This window comes from Saccopteryx leptura, chromosome 3 (genome assembly GCF_036850995.1).
Source record: "Saccopteryx leptura isolate mSacLep1 chromosome 3, mSacLep1_pri_phased_curated, whole genome shotgun sequence".
NCBI classification, from domain to species: Eukaryota; Metazoa; Chordata; class Mammalia; order Chiroptera; family Emballonuridae; genus Saccopteryx; species Saccopteryx leptura.
In genome coordinates, this window is record NC_089505.1 from 80,797,672 (window position 1) to 80,809,503 (window position 11,832).

Below are 11,832 nucleotides of genomic sequence, written 5' to 3' on the forward strand. Positions count from 1 at the left end.
CTGTCCTGAGTGAAATAAAACATATTATCCAAACTGTTTCCATTCTGTCACCTTCATCAGAACAGGTAGTACCCAGCCTTCAGTTCAAATGGAAACACAGTTTGGCAGCCAGCAGCCAGGGATTACAGAGCAGACCTGCTGGGTCTCTCGAAAAGTCTGGTCTAAGAATCATTGCACTCTAGGCCCTGGCCCAATGGCTTAGTTGATAGAGCGTCGTCGTTCCCGAGTACTGAGCTCGCAGGTTTGATCCTCCATCAGGGCACATATGGGAAACAACCAATGAATGCACAATTAAATGGAACTAAGTGGAGCAGCAAGTTGATGCTTCTCTCTCTCTCCCTCTCCCTTCCTTTCTTTTCTCTTTCTCTCTCTCTCTCTCTCTCTGAAATCAATGGGAAAACTAAGTAAAAGTCATTGCATTCGGCTCTGGATGGTTGGCTCAGTGGTACAGCATCGGCTTGGCATGCTGTGGGAGACTGCAAGCGGACAGGGTCCTTACAGTTTAGATGTATGGGGGACTGGCAGTGAGCTGATAGGGTCCTCGCTGCCCACCCCCCACCCCCACCTCATTTGCTTGATTAAGTTGCTAAAGGATAAGCTTTTCCCCACAACCTCTGATTGTTTCCTTAAGTTGCTAAGAGGCGATTGACATGCCCTTCCTCTCACCCTTTGTTTGTTCTGCTGTTGGTTGATTTCAGTTAAGCATGGTGGGGGGATTATTGTTTATGCCTTAAAAGGATTCCTGTTTGTGCCTCAGATATGTAACTCTGTATGGGAGACTTCCTTATTTTGCATAGGGCTCTCTGCTCTATAGAATACAGCAAACCCCGGGGTTTTGCTTTTGCTCTGGTTTGCCATTAGCTTGCAGAGGCTTCCCGATGCCATACTTCTTTTCTCTGAGTTTATTTCTTCATTCCATACCGTTCTCACTCAGGACCTGGATGTTGACTAGCCACGCTGTTTCATGGCAGCGTGTGGATGTCCTGGGTTTGATTCCCCATCAGGGAAATCCCACTCCTGCAGTCATGGCTTGATTGCTTTGAGCACATCAGCCCAGGAGCTGAGGATGGCTCTGTGGTGCCTATGCCTCAGGTGCTAAAAACAGCTGGGTTGCTGAACAATGGCCCAAAGATGGGCAGAAAATTGCCCAGTTGGGGGCTTGCCAGGTAGATCCTAGTTGGGGCACATATGGGAGTCTATCTGCCCTCCTCTCACTTGGGGAAAAAAAAAAAAGAATCATTGCATTCTCCACCTTCACGGGTCTGCAGGCTGAAGTCTTGGTGCCACCTTCACCTATGTGGATTGTCCCCGGCCTCCAGGCCTCCATCCTCTCTCCTGGAGTGCCTCGCCCACCATCCCTGAAGCCATCTTTTTAGCACTCAGAGATGTTTGTCCCTTCTCTCCTCTCCTCAGGAGCCTCTCCTGGCTCTGAGCTGCCCGGGATAGAGTCCACGCTCCCCAGCCTGGCCCCCTGAGCCCTTTCGGAGCTTGCACTTGCCACCCTGCCCACCTCACCCAACACCCCTGTCCCAGGGAGGGACTCACAGCTGGGGCCTGCTGGACTCCCTCTCCCCATCCTCGGGACATGGGCGTGCAGTGGGGAGACTGACGTATGGCCGAATGAAGTGCATTTGTAATGGCTTCTAAATCCGCGTGATGAACGATAATTATAGCAAGTATTTACTGAACTCTGTGTCTTCACAGCCCTGCGCTAATCCTCAAAACCCTATTATTAGCTCCATTTTATAGTCGAGGAAAGAGACACTCATGGAGATTCAATCTCTTGCTCAGGGTTCTGATTCGGGTCACAGACAGAGTTGGGACTCACACCCCAATTGGGAGGCCCCCCTCCTCACCTGCCCCCCTCCCGGGCCTCTTTGCAGAAATGTTCACAGGCCCCAAGCTGGGACAGACCTACATCCGTCCCTCTGGGTGGTGACCGCTCTGATTTTCATTCAAGTTCTGGGCTGAGGGGAAGGAGGAGAAGCAGAGAAATCCGGTCCCTGCCCTGGAGAAGTCTGGAGTTGACTTGTGAACCAGGACACAGGCAATGATCAAAGCAGGGTGTCCCCTGTGCAAGTGGAGGTGACAAAATGGAATCCCAGAGGCGACTCTGAAAAATCCTGATGGGACCATGGGCGGGGAGGAAGAAGCCTCCCACAAAAGGACAGGAATGAGTGGGATTCAAATGAAAAGGACCATTAGCTAAATAATTGTGGAGCGCCCACACGCTCCCTATGGAGGCATCAAGCAGGTGTGCAGTTCCTGGGGATACAGCCGAGAGAGCACAGGAAGCTATGGGGTGTTGCCCAGGGCTGGAGGGGATGGGGAGGTGGGTGATGCCCAGGGGTGTGGTCTTTCTGTCTGGGCTAACGGAAAAGTTCCAACATGGATCAAGGTGATGGTCGCACACCAAAAGCCACTGAGTCGTGCCCTTTAAGCGGGCAAATCATGCAGTTGTAAGAATTCTATGTTAATCAAGATGTCCAAAGACTCCCCTGTCCCTAGGGAGAGGTCACAGGGAGGGTGACAGATTGGATGTCCAGGTCATTTTAACACCCCACCCCCCACCCACCACATCACACCACTGTTTTCAGTAACAGTCATGGAATAGCCATCAGCGTCACTTTCTTGATTTGCATTCTTTGTTTCTTTTTTTAATTAATAAATTATTATTTTTAGCCCTGGCCAGTTGGCTCAGCTGTAGAGTGTCAGCTCACTGTGTGGAAGTCCCAGGTTTGATTCCCGGGACTTCCACATCTGCTTCTTCACCCTTCTCCCTCTCTTTTCTCTCTATCTCTTCCCCTCCTGCAGCCAAGGCTCCATTGGAGCAAAGTTGGCCCAGGCACTGAGGACGGCTCCATGGCCTCCTCCTCAGGCACTGGAGTGGCTCCGGTTGCAATGGAGCAACACCCCAGATGGGCAGAGCATCGCCCCCTAGTGGGCTTGCCAGGTGGATCCTGGTCTGGTGCATGTGAGAGTCTGTCTCTCTGCCTCCTCTCCTCTCACTAAGTAAATTAAACTAATACTAATAATAAATTATTTTTAGAGCAGTTTTAGGTTCACAGCATAATTCAGAGGAGTACACAGAGAGTTCCCATGCACCTCCTTCCCCCCACATGCACAGGGCACCCCATTATCAATGCCCCCCCACACCTGACGGTAATTTCTCACAGTCAGTGAACTTACACTGGCACGTCATGATGACCCAAAGTCCACAGTGGACATGAGGGTTCACTCTTGGCATTGTACATTCTCTGGGTTTGGACAGATGTATAATGACAGGTGTCCACCACTCCCGTCTCTCACACTGAATAGTTTCACTGCCCTGCAGACTCTCTGTGCTCCACCCATGCCTCCTCACTTTGCTCAGCTCCTGGTGATCGCCACCGTAGCGGCTGAGGATGGCACCCCCTGGCTAGTTCACGGTTTCGGTGAGAGGCAGGAGCCCAGGTGGGCCCGGCCAGGGGTCTCTGCTCGGGATAAATGGTGAGTTCCTGTTTCCTCCCTGCCTGTCTGCCAGCACCCCTTGAGTTTCCAGAGGCTGTCGGCCTTTCTCACTGTGTGGTGTCCCCCTCCCTGCCCCCCACCCGGCTTCAAACCCAGCTGGAGAGGCTCTCCATCCTCTTGAATCCCCCTCACACTTCCAGTCTCTCTCTCTCTCTTCAGTACGAGCTCCATCCTGTTAAAGACGTCCCCTGATGAAGCCAGGCTCACCCAAGATCGTCTTCATTTCCTGGGGTCTGCTGATAAGAGAACCTCGTAGTTATGGGGCCCCCCGAAGGGGAGAGTGGAGAGGGGTCATTCCCAGCCAAGACAGTGGTCCGTCCAAGGCCACCCTCTGAGAATGTATGGCTTGAGCGAGGGACCGCCAGCGGCCGTTCCCATGGGACCAGCAGCTAAAGCGCGGATGTGCCTGGCACCAGCGATGATGAATGTTGGCTGCAGATAGTATCCCCTCAGAGAAGCCTAGAGGCATCTCAGCTCTCTTTCTCACTCCCCCGGCCCTCTCCTTCCTGGTGGCCTTGGGCGGGTCACTTCCCTCTTTCTGACTCCACATCTGGTTCCATCAATCTCCCCCGCACCCCACCACCCCGGGGTTCCTTCTTTTTTTTTTTTTTTTTCATTTTTCTGAAGCTGGAAACAGGGAGAGACAGTCAGACAGACTCCCGCATGCGCCCGACCGGGATCCACCCGGCACGCCCACCAGGGGCGACACTCTGCCCACCAGGGGGGCGATGCTCTGCCCATCCTGGGCGTCGCCATATTGCCATATTGCGACCAGAGCCACTCTAGCGCCTGAGGCAGAGGCCACAGAGCCATCCCCAGCGCCCGGGCCATCTTTTGCTCCGATGGAGCCTTGGCTGCGGGAGGGGAAGAGAGAGACAGAGAGGAAAGCACGGCGGAGGGGTGGAGAAGCAAACGGGCGCTTCTCCTGTGTGCCCTGGCCGGGAATCGAACCCGGGTCCTCCGCACGCTAGGCCGACGCTCTACCGCTGAGCCAACCGGCCAGGGCCCTGGGTTCCTTCTTGAGACACAAGAGCTGATCAGGAGGAGGGCCAAGGCCCAGAGGTGGGAAAGAAGAGCAGCGGGCATTCAGGTGGCTGGCTGAGTGGCAGCAAATATTTATGGAGCGCCAGGCCGTGCCAGGCACCGAGCTGGGTGGAGCAAGATAAGGAAGCTCCCAGGACTTGGCCTCTGGGGTTGAATTCCAAACCCCCGGGCCCAGGAGGCCGGGAAGAGGGGTGGATAGCGCCGTGGGCCTGGAGCCTGAGGGGGTGGGCACAGCTGTGCAGGAGCAGGTGTCCGCCCACGGGAAGCCGATCTGGGGAGCACGCCCACGCCTTTCCATTCCCCCATCTCCTTCACCTGCTCGCGGGCGTTCCCGAAGCTCTCAGGGTCTCCACGAGACTTGCACCCGGGTAGCAGTGGGCAGCGGCAGCTTGTCCCAGAGTCACCCCCTGCACCTCTTTCCTCTGACTTCCCAGGGAGCTGAAAGCAGCCCCAACCTAGACCTGGGCTCTCTCCTGTTGCACCTTCTACCTTAAGCCCTTCCTTGTGTCACCTGCCGCCAGCTTTAATAAACGTCCTTTCTTTTTTTTTTTTTTAAAGGAGTCTCTGCTCCCAGTTCACAAGCTCTGCTGCCTGGCTCATTCAAATCACTCCCCCTAGAAACCTCCCTTGGTCTCCGGCTGGAGTCCCACTGCCAGCCTGCCACCCTGCAGCCAGGAGCCCCTGGCCCGGCCCTCTGCGCTGTGCTGTGTCCTCTCAGGGATGCCCGGCGTCAGAACAGGTGGGTCCCAGCAAAATCAATAACGCCGTGTGGGACAGTAACGTAGATCTGTATGAAATGAATAACATTGGACCAGACCAGAATACGAACGTATTTTTATAAAATAAATAACATCATGTTGGACTCTAATAGATATTTATATAAAACTGATAACACCGCCTGACCAGGCAGTGGTGCAGTGGATAGAGTGTCGGATTGAGATGTGGAGGATGCAGGTTCGAGACCCTGAGGTCGCCAGCTTGAGCCTAAGGTCACTGTCTTGAGCAAGGGGCCACTGGCTCTGCTGTAGCCTCCCCCTCCTCCTGGGTCAAGGCACATACGAGAAAGCCATCAATGAACAACTAAGGTGCCACCACAAAGAATTGATGCTTCTCATCTCTCCGTTCCTATCTGTCTGTCCCTATCTGTCCCTTTGTTTGTCTCTGTCACACACACAAAAAATTGATAACACCATATTAGATTATAATATACTTCTATGAAACTAATAATGTCATATTGGTTTACATATTTATATAAAGTCAACAATATTACATTGGACTAATATATATTTATATAAAATTAATAGCATGGTATTGGATTATGCTATGTTTATATAAAATAACATCTTTTTTTAGTGACAGACAGAGACAGACAGACAGGAAGGGAGAGAGATGAGAAGCATCAGTTCTTTGTTACGACACCTTAGTTGTTCATTGATTGCTTTCTCATATGTGCCTTGACCAGGGGGCTACAGCAGAGTAAGTGACCCCTTGCTCAAGCCAGTGACCTTGGGCTTCAAGCCAGTGAGCATAGGGTCATGCCTATGATTCCACACTCAAACCAGTGACCCCGCACTCAAGGCAGAAACCTTGGGGTTTTGAGCAGGTCGATGCTCTATCCACTGCGCCACCACCAGTCAGGGTGACATAACATCATCTTTGACGATAACCTGAACTGTTAAATAAATATCCGCAAGTCCATACAAATACAAACAGATGACTTTTGTGTTAAATATTTATTGATTGATTGATTTTAGAAAGAGAGAAAGGGGAAAGAGAAAGAGAGAGAGAGAGAGAAAGAGAGAGAGAGAGAGAGAAACGTCGATTTGTTGTTCCATTTATTTATGCACTCATTGTTTGATTCTTGCATGTGGCCTGACCTGGGATGTAACCTGAATCCTTGGCTTATTGGGATGACACTCTAACCAACTGAGCTATTTTACCAGGGCTACAAATAAATGACTAAATAAATAAATAAACAGGCAGAAGGAAAAGGGGCAGAAGAATTTTTTAAAAATGTATTCAGGAGACTTCTTTCCCCAGAAGATGGAACTCAAGTCCCCTCCCCTCCATGTGGGCTATGTTTAGTGACTTATTTACAAAGAGTAGGGCCTGACCAGGCGGTGGCACAGAGGATAGAGCATCAGACGGGGACGCAGAGGATGCAGGTTCAAAACCCCGAGGTCGCTGGCTTGAACGTAGGATCATAGACATGACCCCATGGTTGCTGGCTTGAGCCCAAGGTCGCTGGCTTGAGCAAGGGGTCACTCGCTCTGCTGTAGCCCCACTGGTCAAGGCACATATGAGAAAGCAATCAATGAACAACTAAGGTGCCGCCACGAGGAATTGATGCTTCTCATCTCCCTTCCTGTCTGTCTGACTTTCTCTCTGTGTTTCTGACCAAAAAAATTTAAAAAAAAAAGAGTAGGGTTTGGAAGGGGGAGGGCCCTCTTTGCAGCGGAGAATCCTGCAAACCCCAAGTCGTTGTCCACCAGGTGATCAAGGTCAACATCTATGACAAGTCACGTGGACGACAGGTACCCGGAGAGGAGGCGGTGAGCCGCGTTGCTTCCTCCACATGCTCTCTCTCCTCAGGACTCCTCCAAACCACCAAGGTCACCAAGAACCAAGGCAAGTGTGAGAAATGATTCTGGAGTAGACGGTTAGAGGCCATGTGGGATCCCAGGCAGGGTCCCGGAGCAGGAAACAGATGTGATGGGGAAAGAAATGAAATCCGATCACAGGGTGGCATTTGGCGGATGGTCATCTGCCCGTGTGGGTTACTTGGTTTTGCCAGATGGACCATGTTCACAGGACACGATAACGTCAGGACTGCCTGGGTAAGGGTTTCACGGGATGTCTGCACTATCCCTGGAACTTCTCTGTAAATTCAAATGATTCTAAGAGGAAAAGGTAACTTTAAAAACAAAACAGGAGAGCTTAATTTTTGCCCAGGAGAAAGGGGTTGGTGTTAATCAGGTGTAGGTACTTCTCAAAACCTGTCAGACAGTAACATGCGAAACATATGAATTTCCCTGCATTTAAATGTTGCCAAGGACAAGAAGCTGAAATAAATATTTGATAGCTCGTTGTGATAGGCATGCTGAGTGTTTAGGGGCAACACCCACTGGTATTTGCAAATTGCTTTGAAATGAATTTTTAAAAGATAGATGTATAGGAAACCATCTGTAACTTCTCCTCAGTTTGGCTGTGAACCTAAAATCACTTTAAATCATAACATTTATGAATTTTTGAAGAGATAGATAAAGGATGGATGGAGGACAGGTTCATTATGAAGCTAATAGAGCCAAATGCTAATTGTAGAGTCTAGGGGGGGTCAGCATATAGGTGGTCACGCTACAGTTCTTTCCATTTTTTTCCATGTTTTCTAATTTTTGTAGTAAAATGTTGAAAGGAAAAGGGGAAGTGAAATCCTGCTGGCCTCAGCATGAGTTGCTCCGAAGCTCCCTTCTCCATCTCACTTGGAGTAGAAACCCAGAGTCCCTATGAGTCCCTGCAGGTCCAGACCCCCATCCCTGTACTGACTTCCTCCCACTCACTCCTTCTTCCCTCTCACACTCCCTCCAATTCCGTGAGCCTCTTTGCTCCCTGACCACATCAGTCAGATTCCCACCCCAGGACCTCTGCATCAGCTGTGTCCTCCCCTGGGACATAGCCCCAGGTATCTATGAGGCTTCTGCTCTGACAGGCCTGCGTGTCACCTCTCTCCATAGCATGCTTCCCATCCTGAGCTGCTTGAGCATTCACTTGCGGCCTATGTTCTGTGTTTGTGGGGTTGGTTTGTGTGTGTGTGTGTGTGTGTGTGTGTGTGTGTGTGTGTGTGTGACAGAGACAGGAAGGGAGAAAGATGAGAAGCATCAATTCTTCATTGCGGCACTGATTGCTCTCTCCTATGTGCCCTGACCCAGGGTGGGGGGGTCCAGTTGAGTGAGTGACCCCTTGCTCAAGCCAGCAAACCTTGAGCTCAAGCCGCAATGGTGGTGAGGCGATTGCTGCCTGTGTTTTTGTGTCTATCTCTTTCCACCAGAAATGGAAGCTCAGTGTGGGGAGGGGTCTGTCTCTATTTCATTACCCTGTGGGAGATCAGCACCTAGGACAGTGCCCATCACACAGTGGGGCCTGGATCATTGTCACATCAATGTCCTGAGTCTGCTTGTTTTTCTGTGTTTCCCTCCAGAATGTAACCTTGTCTATTCGTCCATGGACGCTTCTCCCACCTCTAATCACAGCCCTTTGCATGTAGTACGTCCTCAATCAAGAGTTTTAGGTTGGCCTGACCAGGTGGTGGTGCAGTGAATAGAGCATCAGACTGGGATGTGGAGGACTCAGGTTCGAAACCCTGAGGTTGCCAGCTTGAGCAAGGCTCCCCAGCTTGAATGAGGGTCACTGGCTTGATCCCAAAGGTCACTGGCTTGAACAAGGGGTCACTCAGTCTGCTGTAGCCCCCAGGTCAAGGCACATATGAGAAAGCAATCAATGAACAACTAAGGAGCCACAATGAAGAACTGATACTTCTCATCTCTCTCCCTTCCTGTCTGTCCATCTGTCCTTATCTGTTCCTCTCTCTGTCTTTCTCTGACACACACACACACACACACACACACACACACACACACACACACACACACACACAAGATCTTTAGGTTGAACGAATGAAAGAAGGACTGAATGGGATGAGAACGATTCCTCGGAAAAGGGTTAAGAGCACAGGCTTTGAACTGCAAGTCTGGATCTACTGCTTCCTAGCCATGTGACCTTGAGCAGGTCAGTTCTCATCTCTGTACCAGAGTTTCTTTCCCAGGAAAATGGAGCTCCCCATGGTGATATATAGGGAACCCTCATACATCGCTGGTGGGACGGTACGTAGTACAGTCACCCTGGAAAACTGGACATCTCTGAAACAGTGTATTATAATCTCCCACGTAGCCTAGCAATTCTGCTCCCAGGAACCGGCCCAAGAGAAACAGCACCATATGTCCGCAGAGAGACTTGTACACTTATGTTCATAGCAGCACTACTGACAACGGCAGAAGGGTAGGCGTCACCCAAACATCCATCAACAGGTGAATGGATAAGATGTGGACCAGCCATACGATGAACATCATCCAACCATAAAAAAGGGGCCCTGGCCGGTTGGCTCAGTGGTAGAGCGTCGGCCTGGCGTATAGAAGTCCCGGGTTCAATTCCCGGCCAGGGCACACAGGAGAGGCGCCCATCTGCTTCTCCACCCCTCCTCCTCTCCTTCCTCTCTGTCTCTCTCTTCCCCTCCCGCAGCGAGGCTCCATTGGAGCAAAGATGGCCCGGGCGCTGGGGATGGCTCCTTGGCCTCTGCCCCAGGCGCTAGAGTGGCTCTGGTCACACCAGAGCGACGCCCCGGAGGGGCAGAGCATTGCCCCCTGGTGGGCAGAGCGTCGCCCCCTGGTGGGCGTGCCGGGTGGATCCGGTCGGGTGCATGCGGGAGTCTGTCTGACTGTCTCTTCCCCGTTTCCAGCTTCGGAAAAATACAAAAAAAAAAAAAAAGGAACGAAGTACTGATACAATTGACAATGTGAATGGAATCTTAAAAGACATTAGGCTAAATGGAGGATGCCAGACAGAAAAAGGCCATGTGTAGTGTGACCCATGTTTATGAAATGTCCAGAGAAGGCACATCTAGAGAGACAGAAAGTGGGCTTGTGGTTGCCTGAACCCAGGACTGGGAATGGGAAGTGACTATTAATGCTCACAAGAGACCTTTTAGGGTAATGAAAATGTTCTAAAATTGGGTTGTGGCGATAGTCCCACAGTCCTGTAAACAGGCTAAATGCCATTGAATTGTACATGTAAAGTGAGTGAATTTTGTGGCATATAAATACTACCTCAACAAAGCTGTTTAAGACACACACAAAAAAGCCATCCCTGGCCACGTAGCTCCATTGGTTAGAGCCTTGTCCCAATATGCCAAGGTTGCAGGTTCGATCCCCAGTCAGGGGACATACAAGAGTCAACCAATGAATACATAGATAAGTGGAACAACAAATCGATGTTTCTCTCTCTCTCTCTCTCTCTCAAATCAAACAATACATTGGAGACACAAGATAAAAACTCAGAGTGTGTTTTGTATTATTATTCACAAATGTCATTGAGATCATCATATATGTAAGACTTCAGAATCATCACCACCATTTGTTTGTCTTTTTTTTTTATCAGTTCCTGTGTCTGCTCCAAATATCTGGACCTCCCTTGGTTGTCTCACCCTGGGTTCTGAACTTTGTTCTAAGGCTGTTTTTCTCCAGAGGCAGCAAATCCCTAAGGATGACTTAGCACGTGGGATGAGGGACCGTGGTGGGCAAACCCGAGGCAAGGGTTTGATACTTTGGGGACTAGGAGACCAGCATATGTGCAGGGAGGGGTCTGGAAAGGTGGGCTGTGCGGCTGGGAGTGGACTGCCAGGATTATAACAGCACGGAGCTGGTGTAGCCTGGGTTCGAATCCACGTCCACCCTTTCCCAGTGATAAGATCCTGGAAGAGGGACTTCCTTTCTGAGGCTGTTTCTGCCTCCGGAAAGTGGTGAGGATATCTCCTAATTCCCAGCAGAGTGCTGAGGCTTCCCTGAGACCAAGTCTGGGAACAGAGCAAGGACAAGGCACCAACAGCAGTAACTTCCTCCTGGGTGTCAAGCACTGTCTCCTGTCCCCCCTCCAAAAAAAGTAACTCATTTAAAATGAAGGGCTCAGCCCTGGCCTGTTAGCTCAGTCGGTTTGAGCATTGTACCAGAATACCAAGGTTGTATGTTCGATCCCCGATCAGGGGACATGCAGGAAGTGAACAATGAATGCATAAATAAATCAATGTTTCTCTCTCTCTCCTTCCTCTCTCTCTCACTCTCTTTTTAGCAAGACACATACACACACACACGGACAGACAGACAGGAAGGGAGAGAGATTAGAAGCATCAACTCATACTTGCAGCACTTTAGTTGTTCGTTTATTGCTTTCTCATGCATGCCTTGACCAGGAGGCTCCAGCTGAGCCAGCAACCCCTTGCTCAAGCCAGCGACTTTTAGGCTCAAACCAGTGACCATGGGGTCATGTCCACAATCACATGCTCATGCCAGTGTCTCCACGCTCAAGCTGGGTAAGCCCACACTCATGCTGGCAACCTTGGGGTTTCAAACCTGAGTCCTCAGCATCCCAGGTCGAGACTCCATCTACTGCGCCACCGCCTAGTCAGGTGTGTTCCTCTCTCTCTCTCCCTCTCACTCTCTCCCTCTCTCTCTT

At 50.7% G+C, this 11,832-nt stretch overlaps 1 long non-coding RNA gene across 1 annotated transcript; it reads left to right on the forward strand.

The window, feature by feature from the left end:
* Positions 1 to 4,732: 4,732 nt before the first annotated feature.
* LOC136397469 (uncharacterized) lies at positions 4,733 to 7,296 on the forward strand. Its single transcript, XR_010749877.1, has 3 exons — positions 4,733 to 4,802; positions 5,113 to 5,293; positions 7,047 to 7,296. It is a non-coding gene; the product is annotated as an uncharacterized lncRNA (long non-coding RNA).
* Positions 7,297 to 11,832: the final 4,536 nt, after the last annotated feature.